This window comes from Rhinolophus sinicus, chromosome 9, assembly GCF_057876585.1.
Source record: "Rhinolophus sinicus isolate RSI-liver-muscle chromosome 9, RSI-T2T, whole genome shotgun sequence".
NCBI lineage: Eukaryota > Metazoa > Chordata > Mammalia > Chiroptera > Rhinolophidae > Rhinolophus > Rhinolophus sinicus.
The window spans coordinates 20950381-20966149 of record NC_142509.1 but is presented as its reverse complement, the minus strand read 5'-3'; the positions used below and the strand labels follow the sequence as shown (position 1 = coordinate 20966149).

The window sequence follows — 15769 nt, the reverse complement described above, 5'->3', positions numbered from 1 at the left end:
TGTTATTTCTTGGAAATATGTTTAATAATAAGAACATGAAGAAATAAACAGTGCTTGTTCCCTAACATTCAAATTTCAGTTTGGTTGTTGCTTTCCAGAAGAGACCATGAGAATGACCTCATTTCTGACAAAGGAAAAGTTGAACTCTCACGTTTATTCTGCCCAACAAAAGGAGCAAAGGGGAGTACAATCAACAAATGTGTCTTAATTGAAGCTCCTGGCTTCAATGCCTTTTCATAATGACGGTACTCTGACTTTTTTGAAGGAGGTCATAATGCAAGCAGAAATTTTAAAAAGTATACTGAGAGCTAACTCAGTGCTAAGCCTGTTCTGTATCCTCACAACGACCTTCTGAGGTAGGAATAAATCTCTTCATTTCACCAGATGAGGAAACAGTCTTCTGTAAGTGAAACTGCTGTCTAAAGTCACATCGCTGGCGAGCATAGGCATTTTCGATGCCTGTTGTCACACAGAAGCCTAACCGTCTGTCCCCTTATGCCTGTCCCTAAAGAAAGAAGAGTCTGTGAGACTGTTCCTTTCAGGGACTTTGCTTCACCTTTGTGCTTACACCTTATGTCTCTCTGTTTGGCCCCAAAAGATGGCTGGTCAGCCAATGACGGGTAAGATTCCCCATGGGGGGAACAACCTAAGCCAGGTGCAGCTGCGTGGAGACCACAAGAAGAACTCACGGGGTCAATAGAGGTGGGCACAGCCCCTCCTTCCCCTAGCTAAGGAGAGCTTCTGCCTATGTGGCTATATTCCTTCCCACAACCTGCTTGGGAAGTGAGTCAATGATGTGATAACATCAGTTCTCCTTCTATTCTTATCAATAAGTTTCAGCATAAAGGTTTTGTCCCTGGGGAGGCACATACCACAATTATTAAGACATCATGGGACTTTCGATTCCAGCTGTTTGCAGGCAAGGGTGATTGGTTTGAATCAGTTTTCTAGTATGATGTATGAGACTCACAGACCGTGGTAAAAACAATGCTACTTCCTTATGTGTACATCAATAAAAGCCACAAGATGGCCCGATTTGGGGCTCTCAGTCCTTTGAGGCTGTGAGACCCTTGGGCCCCGGTTTCATAACTTTCTTGATTTCTGTTTCTTTCTTAACCCTTAGCTGCCCCTTCTCGTTCGCTCACTGCCTGTGTTGCGCTGGACGCGACAGATGCCCGCCAATGAAAGACCTACAGGAACACACTTGTGGTTAACAAGTTGGGTTTATTACTTGTTACAGCGAGGGGTGGGAGATGTGAACCACAAGGAATGATGAGGCGTCTCAGTAACAGAGTGTTAGAAAGGACATTTAGAATTTAATTTGGGGGAGGGTTAAGGAAGCAGCAGAGTTTTGATCTGGATGGGATACTGTCTATGATTTGGGTATCTTGATAAATCCTATTGAGAAGGCAGGAAAACTAGACTGAGACTAAAGCTGTAATTGGTAAAGAAGCAGCAATCTGTATATGAGCCAGGATAGGGAAATGTTTGGTCATTTTTGTGGTTTGGATGATGCTCATGTTTTATCTGGTTCAGATATGATTATGGAGAGGTCTCGTTATTGTCTTGATCCATGACAGTCACAGAGTGGCCTTGTCTGATGTTGGTGTTCTGTGACATTTTTATGTTCAACTGAACACCAGGGCCTACCTGTGAATGCCAGGCCAGCTCCGGGATATCAGGGGCTCCTTTTCTTTTTATGAGAAGCTGGACTCAAATCCAGGTTTATGTGACTGGAAACGTATCTTGTGTTACTCCCTGTCCACAGGAACCTGACTGAGAAGAGGGCTGGCAGATGAGGAATTTCATCTGTAAGTTTATTTCATCTACTGCCTTCACCCCCTACTTAGACTCAAGCCTGAATACAGTCCCTGGGATCACTGTAGACACTTAATGGTTGTTGAATTAATGAAACAATGAAGATGGGTGTCAAGAACTCTAGAGAACAACTTCCTGGGTGCAAATTGCAGCTCCACCACCTTTTAATTAAATGATATGGGATTTGAAAACTTTTAATAAAATGATAAAATTGTGTAACCTTTTAAAAGTTTTCTTTTACCCATTTATGAAATGGAGACAACCACCAAAACCATTCATAGGGCTGCTGTGAGGATTAAATGAAAATGAACCATTGTGTAGAGTGTGTTTAGTTAAGCTCAGTAAATGTTAACTATTATTATTTTCAAGATAAGTAACCCATTAGTTCTGTGATTGCATGTTTAATATTTTTCCCACTAGGCATGAAAGCAAAGAGCTTGTCTCTTATCACATAACCAGTACCTAGCACATAAATGAATATTTGATAGATAAATAAGTAAACAGGCTAGGACCCAGGCACTTTCCCTATTTAGAGGGTAAATATTAATTTTTATATCTTTTCAAACTTAAAGAAAAGTTGCAAAAATTATGTAAGGAACTCCCATATACCCTTTACCTAGACTCACCACTTGTTTATATTTTTCCTAATTTGCTTAATCATTCATATAATATATATATATATGTACTCCTAATTTGCTTAATCTTTCCTATAATATATATATATTTCTGAATCATTTGAAATTAAGTTGGAGACATTGCGCCCTTTTACCCCTAAGTACTCCAATGAATATTTCCTAAGAACAAGAGGAATGTTTCCTCTTCACCACAATACAATGATCAATTTTAGAAAATGTAACATTGATACAATATGCTAATCCACAATCCGTATTCAAATTTCATCACTTGTCCCAATATTGTCCATTATATCTATTCTACCTTCCCTCCCTTCCAGTCCAAGACCCGATTTAGAATCATACACCATATTTTGTTATGTCTCTTTAATTGCATTTAAACAGGAAGAGTTCCTCAGTCTTTAAATGTCTTTCGTGATATTGACACTTATTTTGTAGTGTCCCTCGATTTCAGTTTATTTCATGCTTTCTCATGAGATTTGGTTTATGCATTTTGGATATAAATATCACAGAAGAGATGCGTCCTTCTCAGTGCATCTTATTGGGAGGCACATGAGCTCTACTTGACTTGTAACTGGTGACATTAACTTTGATGACTTTGATTCACTTGTTCTGTGAGGTTATACCTTTGTAAAAATACCATTTTCCCTTTGTAATAAATAAGTAATTTATGGGAGACAATTTTACTGTGTAAACATCCTGTTCCTCTAGTTTTACCTCTCATTATTGATTTTCTAACTCCATCATGTTTGTTAGTTGGCTTCTACTAAAAGGAAGAATTTTCCTTCTCCCTCATTTATTTATCCACATTATTTATATTAGTAAAGACTCATGGGTTAGCATTTTATTGCGTTAGTTATACTCTGTTACTATCATTATGTATTTTGATGCTCAAAAATGCTCCAATTTGGCCAGTGGGATATCCTTTAAGTAAGCTCCTCTGTCCTTTCACATATTCCCATTATTCGGATGTCCATCATCCTTACATTCTGGTGCAACAAGATGTTCCAAGCTTGTCTGGTACTTTCCCTGTCCTGACCAAGGATCTTTGAAAAGCTGCCAAGCAGCTCCTAAGTTCCTCCGTTTCCTACCCGCAGGCGGAACCTTAGAGTCTCGGGCGTGGGCCGGAGAACAGCTCAGCGGACCAACCTTTTCCGGTTGCGGCCGGAAGTCTCGGAGAGGGGCGACTCTGCGTCAGGTGACTGGAGTTCGCGTAGGAGTGATCCGAGGTCCAGGCCGATCCACTGACTGGGCGGACAGACCCGCGGAGCAGCCGACGGACGGAGGAGCTCGGCGGCGTTAGCTGAGCAGCGGCAGGTACCTGAGGGGCTGGTGCGGGGAGCAGCTAGGGGCAGTCGAGGTTGAGGGACACGGGCGGGGGACCGGGTCCCGCCTTCACCGGGCCACGGGCTGCGACACCTGAGTCCAGGGGCTCAGAGACAACAAGCCTGGCTCCGCCTCAGGCCCTCCGCTCCAGAAGAGAGGTCGGGCTGGCATGTGGTCTTCCGTCCAGTGATTACAGTTTGGGGAAACTGAGGCCCCGAGAAGGGAGAAGGCTCCTTACGAGCTCTCCTTTCCAGGCAGGGACTCACTATAACTCTCTTTCTGTCCCCCGCTCGAGGCCATTTCTCTCATGTGGATGTGTTTTTAATAAGTTTGCCCCGAGTGGAGAAGCCGAGGCCGGTAAGCGTGGTGAACAGAGTTGGGCTTTGGGCATAAGAGACCCGGGTTAGAGACTTCGCCGCCAGCAGCCAATTGTGCGTTCTGGGCCAAATCCCTTTCTTCTGCTGGACCTCAGTTTCCTCATCTGTAAAACAGGGCAGTGCTTCTCAAAATACCGTTCTCACACCATCTGCTTTGGAATGCCATAGGGGTGCATGCTTTCCCATGGGGGATTCAAATAAGACCTCTGATTTAGAATCTGGGTCGGAACTTGGGAAACTGCGTTTTGAACGTATGGCTCGGGTGTCCTGTACATGCTGATGTTTGAAGCTCGCGATGTTTGAAGCCCACTGATTTTAAGTGTTTTCCTGCTGTACGGACGAGATACCCATTATTTGCTTTGAGGCAGCTGGAGCCTGTTCAGGGTCTTTGAAAGAACTGGGTGTTTATCCCAGGAAAGAGAGCAATGGAAGGGAACTGTCTTTAACAACTGAAAAAATTGTTATGGTGAAGAGCAATTCATCTTTGGGGTTGAAAAAGGCAGAACTAGGACCAATAGATGGATTCTACAGGAAGACAAGATTTTGATTTAATAGAATGTAATGCTGGTCAGAGGTGACCAGCAATGGAATGGGTTGCCTCCATAGGTAGTGAGCTTCCGGCTATAGGAGGTATACAGGTATTAGATGGCGGTCCTTTCCAATTTGAAAGCTTCTGATTCTGAGTAATTATCTTGAATCTTTCTGGAGCTGACTTCTTTTTTCTGCCCTTTTTTCTTGACACCTCCATACCCTCAACCTACATCTTCTAGAAGTAAGGCGGTGGGTCTGAATGTAATGCATCTTTTGTAATCTCTTCCTGATTGTCCTGTGAACGAACCATCCTTTTCAAGGACTTTGGAATGGCCCATCAGATAAAGACGCCTTAAAAAGATTGCTGAATGAATAACCAAGCAGGGTCCCCACACCATCCGTTTATAGCTTATTTTCTTAGAACAACTTGGAAATGCCTCTGAAAGAAGATTTTGTATTTGATCATGAGAAGCCAGTGAACTCTTTGGATCACAGTCAGAAGGGTCCCTGGAGGTTGTTTAGGCCAGCTTTTCTTCCCTGGGACATAAGTCTCCCTTAATCCTCTCTCCAGCAGTGTGTTGTATAGATGTTATGTCTACCAAGGGGATTTTTGCAATCTATGGTCTAACATTCCATCCAGTGTTTAAAACCGGTCCTTTTGTGGACTTGACATGTCAGTTCATCCTCATTTATGGGTTATCTGCAGGTAATGCTTCTATATCCTATATCTTTAGTTTTCTAATCAAACATCAAAACTCCTATTTTGTGATTTATAAAACTCCAAGCAGATTGCTACTTCATAGCCTGTTAGGATGCTTACCTTGCCCTATGGAGCAAAGATTCCATATTATGACCCAATTCTGCTGACATGCTTCCTACCCCCCAAAAGGTTGGGTTTCAGCCAAGACTTTCTGTCAGTGTTTATATTCCTGCCTTGTTTGTGTTTCCTACGATGTAAAAAAAAATAAATTGCGAAATTCTTATTCAGGTATCATCCAGGTGCTAGGTAAAATGATTTTAATTTGGCGGTGTTTTTAAAACTTCTCAATCTGAAAATTTCTTTTTAAGAAAGTACCTAAACAGGTATTTACATAATGCAGTCTTCAGGCCGCTAATCTGAAGAGACGCCTCCAAAAAAAAGTGTTCTATGGTAATAATAAGTTTGTAAAAGCTATATATCATTATCCCTTTTTGGAACTTCTCAGTGTATCGTACCACATTAAAGCCACTGAGACATCTGCAATAAATAAATGTGCCTAACCTTATTTAATCTAGTGTTGCCAAACTTAATTGATGTGAAGCACTTTTTTTTTTTTTTAACTGAAGCGCACATTGGCAAATTCTGACCTAGAGCAGGAGTCCACAAAATTTGGCCTGTGGTCCAAATCTGGCCTCACTTCCTGTTTTTGCATAGTCTGTGAGCTGGGACTGTTTTTCACAGTTTTTAATGGTGGGGAATACATCAAGAGAAGAATAATATTTTGTGATATATGAAAATTATAGGAAAATCCAATTCCTATAATTCCATAAATAAGGTTTTATTGGAATACAAATTCCAGTGTCCGAAAGTAAGATCTATACTCGTTAATTTACATGTTGTCTTTGGCAGCAGAGTTGAGCCATTGCCCCAAAGATCATGTATAGTCCACGTGTCTAAAGTTTTTACTGTACGGTGCTTTACAGAAAAATTTGCCAGCCGTTGACCTGCATCACATATGTTTTTAAACTTGTTATTTTGAAATAATTTTAGGCTTGCAAAATGAATATACAGACTTCCTGTATACTCTTCACCCAACTTTACCTAATGTTAACGTTTTACACAACCATATTAAAATTACCTAAACAAGAAATTTAACATTAATACTATACTAACTATACTATATTCACATTTTGCCACTTGTCCCACTAATGTCCCTTTTCTGTTCCAGGATCCAGTCGAGTTTCCCATATTGCATTTAGTTGTCAAGTCTCCTTAGTCGCTTTCAACCTGAGATTGTTCCTTGGTCTTTTTTATTTTTCATGACTGTAAACTTTTTTTTTTTTTTTTAAGATTTTGTTGGGGAAGGGGAACAGGACTTTATTGGGAAACAGTGTTTACTTCCAGGACTTTTTTCCAATTCAAGTTGTTGTCCTTTCAATCTTAGTTGTGGAGGGCACAGCTCAGCTCCAGGTCCAGTTGCCATTGCTAGTTGCAGGGGGCGCAGCCCACCATCCCTTGCGGGACTCGAGGGGTTGAACTGGCAACCTTGTGGTTGAGAGCCCACTGGCCCATGTGGGAATCGAACCGGCAGCCTTCGGAGTTAGGAGCATGGATCTCTAACCACCTGAGCCACCGGGCCGGCCCCAAAGAATAGTAATTTTAACTGTGAAAGCAATTTATGTTCGTTTTAGACATTTTGGAAAATGCAGAAAAGCTCCCGTTTCTTCCCACCCAGCACCTCTACCTCCAATTGCTAAAGAGAGCCTTTATTATAGTTGCTTTATTTCCTTCTTGTTTCTCCCCCACTGGGTACATTTTTAATGGTTGAAATCATTCACTATACATAGATCTAGAGCTTGCTTTTTTCTGTTAACATTTTAATGTTAATGTTTCCATGTTTTTGCCAGCCTCTTTTGTAAGTCATCTAATATATTTACTTAACCATTCACTTATTCCTTAAATCTTATTATGTAGATATAAGTACATAATAAGCACTCAGCATGTTCTTGATGGAAATCTAATTTTTCTTTTTTAATAGCACAGATTTTAAAAAACCTTGTAAAATATACCTAACAGAATTTACCATTTACCATTTTTAAGTTTCAATTCAGTGGCACTAAGTACATTCACAATGTTGTGAACCATTGCCACTATTTTGTTTCTAAGATTTTTCATCACCCCAAAGAGCACCTCTGTACCCTTTAAGAAATAACTCCGTGTTCTCCCCTTACCCTAGCTCCTGGTAACCTCTAATCCACTTTCTGTCTCTGAATTTGTCTATTGTAAATACTTCCTGTAAGGAAATTATGTAATAGATGACCTCTTGTGGAAGTGTAGGGATTTTTCCCTCAATTTTTCTTATTTTGGTAAAGTACACATAACATAAAATTTACTATCTTAGCCATTTTTAAATGTACACAATTCAGTGTTATTAAGTACATTCGTATTGTTGTGCAGCCATTACCACCATCCATCTCCAGAACTCTTTTCTTTTTGCAAAACTGAAACTCTATACCCATAAAATAATAACCCGCCATTACTTTCTCCCCCTCAAACCCTGGCAATCACAATTCTATTTTCTGTCTCATCTTGACTACTCTGAGTACTTCACGTATGTGGAATCCTACAGTATTTGTATTTGTCTTTTTGTGAGTGGCTTATTTCACTTAGCATAATGTCCTCAAGGTTCATTTATGTTGTAGCATGTCAGAATGCTACCACATTCTGTAGAATTTCCTTTCTTTTTAAGGCCGAATTGTACTCTATTGTATGTAGACACCACATTTTACTTATCCATTCATTTGTTGATGGACACTGGGTTGCTTCCACATTTTAGATATTGTGAATAATGCAGATATGAAAGGGGTGTACAAATATCTCCTCGAGACTCCACTTTCAATTCTTTTGGGTATATACCCAGAAGTGGAATTGCTAGATCATACGGTAATTCTATTTTTGATTTTTTGAGGAACCGCCATACTGTTTTCCACAGCAGCTGCACCATTTTACGTTTTTGCCTAAAGTGCGTAAGGTTTCCAATTTCTCCACCTCCTCACCAACACTTGTTATTTTTCTGGGGTTGTTGTTGTTATTGCTGTTTTTTCTCTTAATAGTAGCTGCGATACTGTGATTTATAAGATATTTGGTCTTTATCCAGAGTTGCTGGCTCACAGCTCAGAAAACTTGGGATTTCCTAAGTGTGGGATGGGGTGTCTTTTGTTATGCTAATGATGTGACTTTAGGAAAGCACCTCAGGATGGGAGCTGATTGCCAGTGGAGCCAACCATGTGATTACAGGGTTGGAACTTTCAGTCCCACCCCCAACCTGGGGGGAGGCGGGGGATGAAGATTGAGTTCAGTTGCCAATGGCCAGTGACTTAGTCAATCATGATTAATGAAGCCTCCATGAAAACCCAGGAAGACAGCTTGTTGGTCCTTTTTTAGAGAGCTTCCACATTTTGGAACCAGAACTCTGTGTGCCATTGTGTGGGGGCCTCAAACCAGGCCCCAAGCTCCGTGAGGACAGAAGTTCCTTTGTTTGGGACCTTGCCCTACGCATCTCTTCATCTGGCTGTTGATTTGTATACTTTAATATACTTTGTAATAGATAGTAATCTAGTGAGTAAACGGTTTTCTTGAGTTCTGTGAGTTGGTCTAGCAAATTCATTGATCCAAGGAGGGGGTCATTGGAACTTGTGATTTACAGTTTGTTGGTCAGAAGTGCAGGTTAAATCCTGGGCTTGTGGCAGGCGTCTGAAGTGTGTGGGGGGGGCGGTGCGAGGAGGGAGCAGGCTTGTAGGACTGAACCCTTAACCTGTGGCATCTGATGCTCTCTCCGTGTAGTGTGAGAATTGAGTTGAATTCTTGGACACCCTGCTAGTGTCCAGAAATTGTTTGTTGGTGTGGAGGGACCTGCCCCCACGTTAGAATTGGGTCCGGGAAGCCTGTCAGTAGCCATCCTAATTGGTGTGGGAGATATTTCAGTTTTGATTGGCATTTTGCTAATTAGTGATGTTGAGCAGCATCTTTTCACGTTGTTTTTGGCCATTTGTATGTCTTTGGAGAAATGTTTGTTTAACTCCTTTGCCCACCTTTGAATCAGATTGTTTGTTTTTTTTGTTGTTGAATTTTAGGAGTTATCTGTGTATTCTGGATATTGATCCCTCAGCTACATGATTTGTAAATATTTTCTTCCGTTCTGTGAGTTGCCTTTTTATAGTGTCTTTTGATGCGCAAATGAAGTCTGTTTTGTCTATTTTTTCACTTGTTTCCTGTGCCTTATCATGTCTTATCCAAGAAAACATTGCCAGAAATGTAGTTTTTAAAGTCGGGAGGTGGCTTCTGACTTAAGATTCTCAGAGGTGGCCCTAAATTGCTGCATGGCTAACATGGACCCAATTTCTCTACTCTTCACATCAGCTGGGGATGACATGGATCTGTCTCTTCATTTCATTGATTAGTGGGGGCAAAGCACCACTGAGTGGGTGCCCTTATACCCCAGGTGGCCTAAGCACACGCAGAGATCCGAAGCAACAGGCCATGCCTGCCTCTGTGAAATGGACTAGGGGCCAATCTGCCCCGGGACCGGTCCCTACATTAACCCCTGTGGTAGTCTCTATAGCACCTGACTGTTTAATATCCGCACTCACAGTTACTCCTCAGAAGCACCTTGTGGTTTAGGCATGTGGCGTTTTTTTAAAGATGGATAGCTCTCTGAATATTGGAGTAGATCCTGGGCAAAAGCCCAGGAAACTTGTTTTTTCTTAACAATATTATCTCTGCAAAGCCATTTTTCAGTGTGAGGTACTTTTTTAAAAATAGCAGTTAAATTCCAGTTAGACCATGGACTCCTTGAGGGCAGGAACCAGAACCTCGTCTGATTTATTTTCCTTATTGAGCCTAGTTCTTGGCATTCTTTAAATGTTTTCCAGACTGCACTAACAGCGTCAGGTGGCCTGGGACACCAGCCTGATTTTGATTTGTTAAAGTCAATATTAAAAATCATTCAAAATGGTGTCATTTTGGTTTCATTATTTTTGGTCATGGTTGGTCCATCTTATGTATCCTGATGGTCCTTCTCTTAGAAGGAGAAATGAGGTCATTGTTTTGTCAAGTATATGCTGGATGTTATTAAACTCTGAAACGTTTCCTCCTTAATTAGTTAAATCTTGTCGACCTTATTCCTTTTCTTTTTATACTGTACCTTCAGAGTATTTTAGAGGTCTTTAGTTCAACCTCAGGTAAAATCTGTAATGTGAGTTTATTGAATCTGAATTAATAAGGATTTAACTGACTGTGAATACAAAAACAAAACTCATTTTGAAAACTTTTCTGGTAACAGAGGAAGGGCAGGCACAGTTAACAATTACCCCGTCTGCAGGTGAAGATCCTGCCTTAGCGAGTGGCCGAACTGAGTGTCAGGCTAGGTGCTCTGATTGTTCCTTGCGCTGTATTAGACTAGAAATCCACAGCTCTTAGCTGGGATCTGTCCAGTCCGAAGATCTTTTCTTTAATACTATGTTTTACCCAGTTATATTGGTTTGAATTAGAATTGGCAGATCCCCATCGTTCACGTACATTTATCGAACATTTACTTTGTTAGGCTTTGTGCATGTGGCTCTAGTAGGTGTCTAACTAGTGTAAGTGACTTTAGTGAATAATTTATCCTCTGTGTGAGTAGCGTTATCTAATATTAGAGGTGGGTACCAATTTGGGAAAACGCGACCTTTTTCTGGTTGCAGATCCCTGATCTTTTTTTTTGTTTCCTTTCATTTGTTTAAGAGTTTGGGGCAATACTTTTTAAAAAATTATTCTAAAACAGTTATGTAAATTTCCAGTTCTGAAAAACATCACTGAAGAGTATCTTGTTCTTTTCAGATACTGATTTCCCACCCCTTCAGTTGGCTAAATTGATTCATATTGAGTTGTACAGTTGTGAGTACTCCTGAGCATCAGACCCATCAACCCACCTACATTTATGAGGTACTCTTGAGGTGCCTGGCCCTGTTGAGTAAGGCACCTGGAAGGTGGGTCTGAGTTTGAGGAGACAGACACATGAGCAGGTCACTGAGGTCCTGTCTGTTAAGCACATTGGCTTGGGAGTTGGGAAGCTTTGCCTCTGACTGGCTCTGTGACCAGGGGCCAGTGACCTAACCACTCTGAGCCAGGGGAGGCGAACAATGGTATTGTGGGTTTACCTCAAAGGCGGGCTGTAAAGATTAAATGAAATAATCCATGTGGAGGGCTGAGAGTGTTGATGTTATTGACAGAGATAATAAAGAACAGGTGCCTCCGGATTTTAACACTTGGGGGGAAATCTGATTTGCCTGGCTCAAGCTAAGCGTGTCCCATTCCGGATTTCCTCATACACGGTTCTGATGGCTCACCTACTATGCCTTCAAGGAACGATGCTCATTCAGAAAGGGAAGTCGTGACTCATTCATTTAGCACATTCACCAAGTCCCTGCTGATGTCATAGCTCTGTGGGGCATGTAAAGAAGAGACGTTACGGGGACGGGGTATTAACAGTTCTTGAGCCCTTCACTGTGTGCCAGGTACTGTGCCAGTCCCTTACTGTTCTGTCTCTTTAATCCTTACAGCTATCCTGTGAGTACAGCAAGGGCTCAGAGAGAAAATAATGTCTGAAGTCACAGAATCAGCAAGGGGCAGAGCTGAGATTTGAAACCAAAACCATCCAATTCTTCTGTGCCATGCTAGTTTTTAAGGACAAAAGTCCTAAGTAAAAAGTTAAGGAACATTTTTAAGGCAATGATATAGGAATGACAAAAGGCAGCCTCTTCGATGACTCTTAAAAGCTCATGCCAGGGCAATCCAAATCCTCTTTGCCCCTTTCTTATGAAATCTGTTAAGCTTTAAGAGAAAGCACTGAAACGTAAAACAAGAAAAAAACCCTTTCAATTCAGAAATGGTGGAAGAAAATGTGACCAAGTAGGCACAGCTGACCCTGGAATTCCCCCACGAACGTGAAGGGCACTAGGCCTTTTTCTCCCTGTCTCAGTCACAGCCCTTTCTGCCCTGCCGCCGCCATGTGTGCCCTGGGCTCCAGCCATACTGAACTTGACACACTGAATTGTCCACTTGTCCTGTGTGCCGCGTCTGTGTCCTCCCCCGCATGCTCGGCCCACACACACTCTACACGCCTCTGTCAGAGGCCAGCACACTGGGCTGCTTTGCTCGTTTACTTGTCTGTGTCCCCTTTAGACTTGAATCCTGTGTCTCTGTATCCTGAATCCCTGGCCAATAGGATCTTTAATCCTTCAAGATAGGAGAGGGGTTGGTTGAACAGATAGGGAGGTTAGAGAGTACCAGAGAAAAGGACCAGTGTAGCCCCCAGGAAAAGAGGTCCGTCTTCTCAACCTGCTCTGTCCTCCTGGGCCTGGAAGGCTATTCCTGTCCTTGGTCCTGTGTTTGAGGGCCAGGCCTCTGTGAGCTAGTCTCGGTACCTGGACTCCACACTGGCTAAACATTTAGAGCCTCATTTCTGGGTGTTCCAAGTTCCAGTCGACTTACTCAGATTTCTCCCCACCCCAACCTTCTGTGAGTGTGATGTAGATGTTCTTGGAATGTGGGTCCCGTCTACATGTGCTCCAGTCACAGCTGAATGAGCAGCAGACAGGTGCAGACACACCCCGGTTCTTGGCGTGTATGAATAAGCATGTGCCCAACGGAACAAGACCTCTGCTGGTCCCGTCTCGGATCCTGCCAGTCATTTATCACCCAGATTTGTAATCTTCACAACGAGGATTAACATTTCTTGATGCCTCTGTACACCCCGGTCCAGGAATTCTTAAAGGAGAAGAGAAGGCAGATTCTGAATACCTGCAGTTCTCTAGAACCTGAAGATTTCTTCATGAGGGCGAGTTCCCTGGTGATTCCTGCAGGGATATGGAACTCGCGCGTTCTCTCCCTGGCCCAGTTCCTGTGAGGTGGGACAGGCCAGCTCTGGCAAGGTAATAGGAGGAAGGGTGCTGGGTCAGTTCGCTTGAGCTTCCAGGCTCTGTATTCCGAAGGGATCGTGAAGCATTGCATTCATCGTTAAGCCTCTGCCTTAGTTCCAGAACCACATGTGCCACCCTGGACATCTCAAATTTAGGAATGTTTTTCAAAACTAGGTGCGAACTGGTTTCATAAATGGTAAGCTCTTTCCTGGATGGACCAGGTGATGGCTGATCTGAGAGCTCAGTAGACTTGTTCCTCACCTCCCCAGTTTGTCTGACCTCTCCGTAGTCCCTGTGGACGGCAGCTGGGGGTTGTGTATTCCAAAGTACAGGCCCTGAGGTTACTGTGCCTCCCAAACTCTGTGCTGTGTTGTATTGCTTTGTGCTTTTGGTAGCGTTCTCCCCTGTTTGAGAGCTGGGTTTCCAAAACACTTCCTCAGAGAATCATCTGGAATGGAAGATGGGAGACACTTATTTAAAGATAACCAGTTATTGGACCCTGTTCAGGTCTAGATTCTGTTTAAATCCCTGAGAGGGTCTAGGAACCAGATACTGGGGAAGGCTCCTTGTTTAGGAAAAACGGGCAAGTTTGATGGAGTCCCTTGCTAAGAATCCATGTGTCTTCCTTAGCTCCCGTTCTAGACTCCAGAGCTTCAGCTTGGCCTTGCTGTTCTCTCTGACCAGCCCCTCCCCGGCCGTGAATATAGTTGGTACTGGAGCTCTGTTGTTTGAATGTGTAAATGGATGAGTGGTGAGTTTGCTTTGCACTCACTTCAAAGAGCACAAAAGTTACAGCATTGCACAATGAATTTGAAGGAAAACAAAGACCAGGTATTTAATTTTGTAAAGCTGCATGTTGAAGGGGTAACCTGTAAGAGTGAAAAGAGTCCTGGTGTTGTGTTAGAAAGTCTGGGTTTGGCACTGCAGAGGGCCTGGCCTTGGGCAAATCCTCTAACCTTCCTGGCCTGATGTCCTCCTCTGTAAAGTGGCGTCAAAAGTGGTAATAGATGTGAATGTTTTGAAAAGTAGAAAGCAGCTTCAAATCAGGAGTGAAGAATAGTCAGGGGAGGGACGGGCACAGAACCAGCCATACGGTTGCTATTTGGTCAGGTCCAAATCCTTAGGCTCTACAGGGACCAGAAAAAAATTTTAGTAGGATGGCTTCTCAGGCATGCTCAGGGCCTGCTTCCCTCTGTCTGTTTCCTGAGCCCACCAGGGTCCTCTCTCCTCCGAGCCACTGTCCCAGTCCTGTTGGGCCCATGAGGCTGTGGCCACAACCTGACTGTCCCCTTATGCCCGTGGGTAGGAGTATGCACCATGCAGAGCTTTGTTGGGTCCAGGGAGTGGAGAGGCAGCCGACCAGGACAAGTGGCATATATGCGCGTCTCCCCAGCAGCAGCTCCCACCCACCGTGCTGTGTGCTTCAATCACTGTGTTACCGTGTCTCCCCGAAAATAAGCCCTAGCCGGACAGTCAGCTCTAATGCGTCTTGTGGAACAAAACTTAATATAAGAACCAGTCTTATATTATATTAACATTATATTACAAAGACCAGGTCTTATATTATAGTAAAATAAGACCAGGTCTTATATGAATTTTTGCTCCAAAAGATGCATTAGAACTGATTGTCCAGCTGGGTCTTATTTTCGGGGAAACACGGTACCTCATAAGGCCACAGGAGCAGCCTTGTAGGAGGCATGAGCACCTGACTTCTCAGGTGAGAAAACCGATTGAAGCCATCAAGGTATTTACCCTAAGCCACATGGCTAGTTTGTGGTGGAGCCAAAACTTGAACTCAGAGCTTTTCAGGATTGGAGAAATTTTAAAAACATGTACTGTCACTGTTCTGTCTGATTTCAAAATTAATACATGTACTAATGTCAGTTTTATGAATGGGGAGGACTTAGAAAGTATGTCACTACCTCTAAGCTCCCACCAATACAGAGATAATCACTATTAACAGTGTGGTGTGTTCTTCCACATTTTTAAAGACATTCAATAATATTTATATTCATTATTGTAACGTGTAATATTATACATACATTTTACAATTTCCTTTTTTTAAAATGTTATTATAAAAGTAATACCTGCTTGTCATTAAATATTAAAACGGAGTAAAACTATAAAATTCAAAGTTCCCCAGCCCTTATAATCCCAGAAAGAACTGCTGATAGTTCAGTGTGTGCCTTCCAGACATTTTCTTTGCATATGAATGTGTGTACATTCATTTGTATACTTTGTTTTTACTCATTCATATACCTACTCTTTTGCAACCTGACTTTTAGAAATAATACCTTTTATTGTGGGATTTTACAAGCACACACACAAATAAATGAATACAGTGAATCCCTATTTGTCATCCAGCTCCAACAGCCATCAGCTCCATCAACTTTCCTGTTCTTAGTTCATCTTTTCTCTCCACTTTCA

General features: G+C 42.4%; 1 protein-coding gene across 2 annotated transcripts in view; it reads left to right on the top strand.

Moving 5' to 3' along the window:
• The first annotated feature begins 3607 nt into the window (after window positions 1-3607).
• RNF185 (ring finger protein 185) overlaps window positions 3608-15769 on the top strand; it is a 28268-nt gene continuing 16106 nt past the window's right edge. Inside the window, exons 1-2 of one of the 2 annotated variants that reach the window (XM_074321068.2) lie at window positions 3622-3767; window positions 13186-13354. The gene's annotated coding sequence lies outside the window, so the exon portion shown is untranslated. Of the gene's footprint in view, window positions 3768-13185; window positions 13355-15769 lie in introns of both variants that reach the window. The other variant, XM_019754299.3, reaches the window with a different exon arrangement.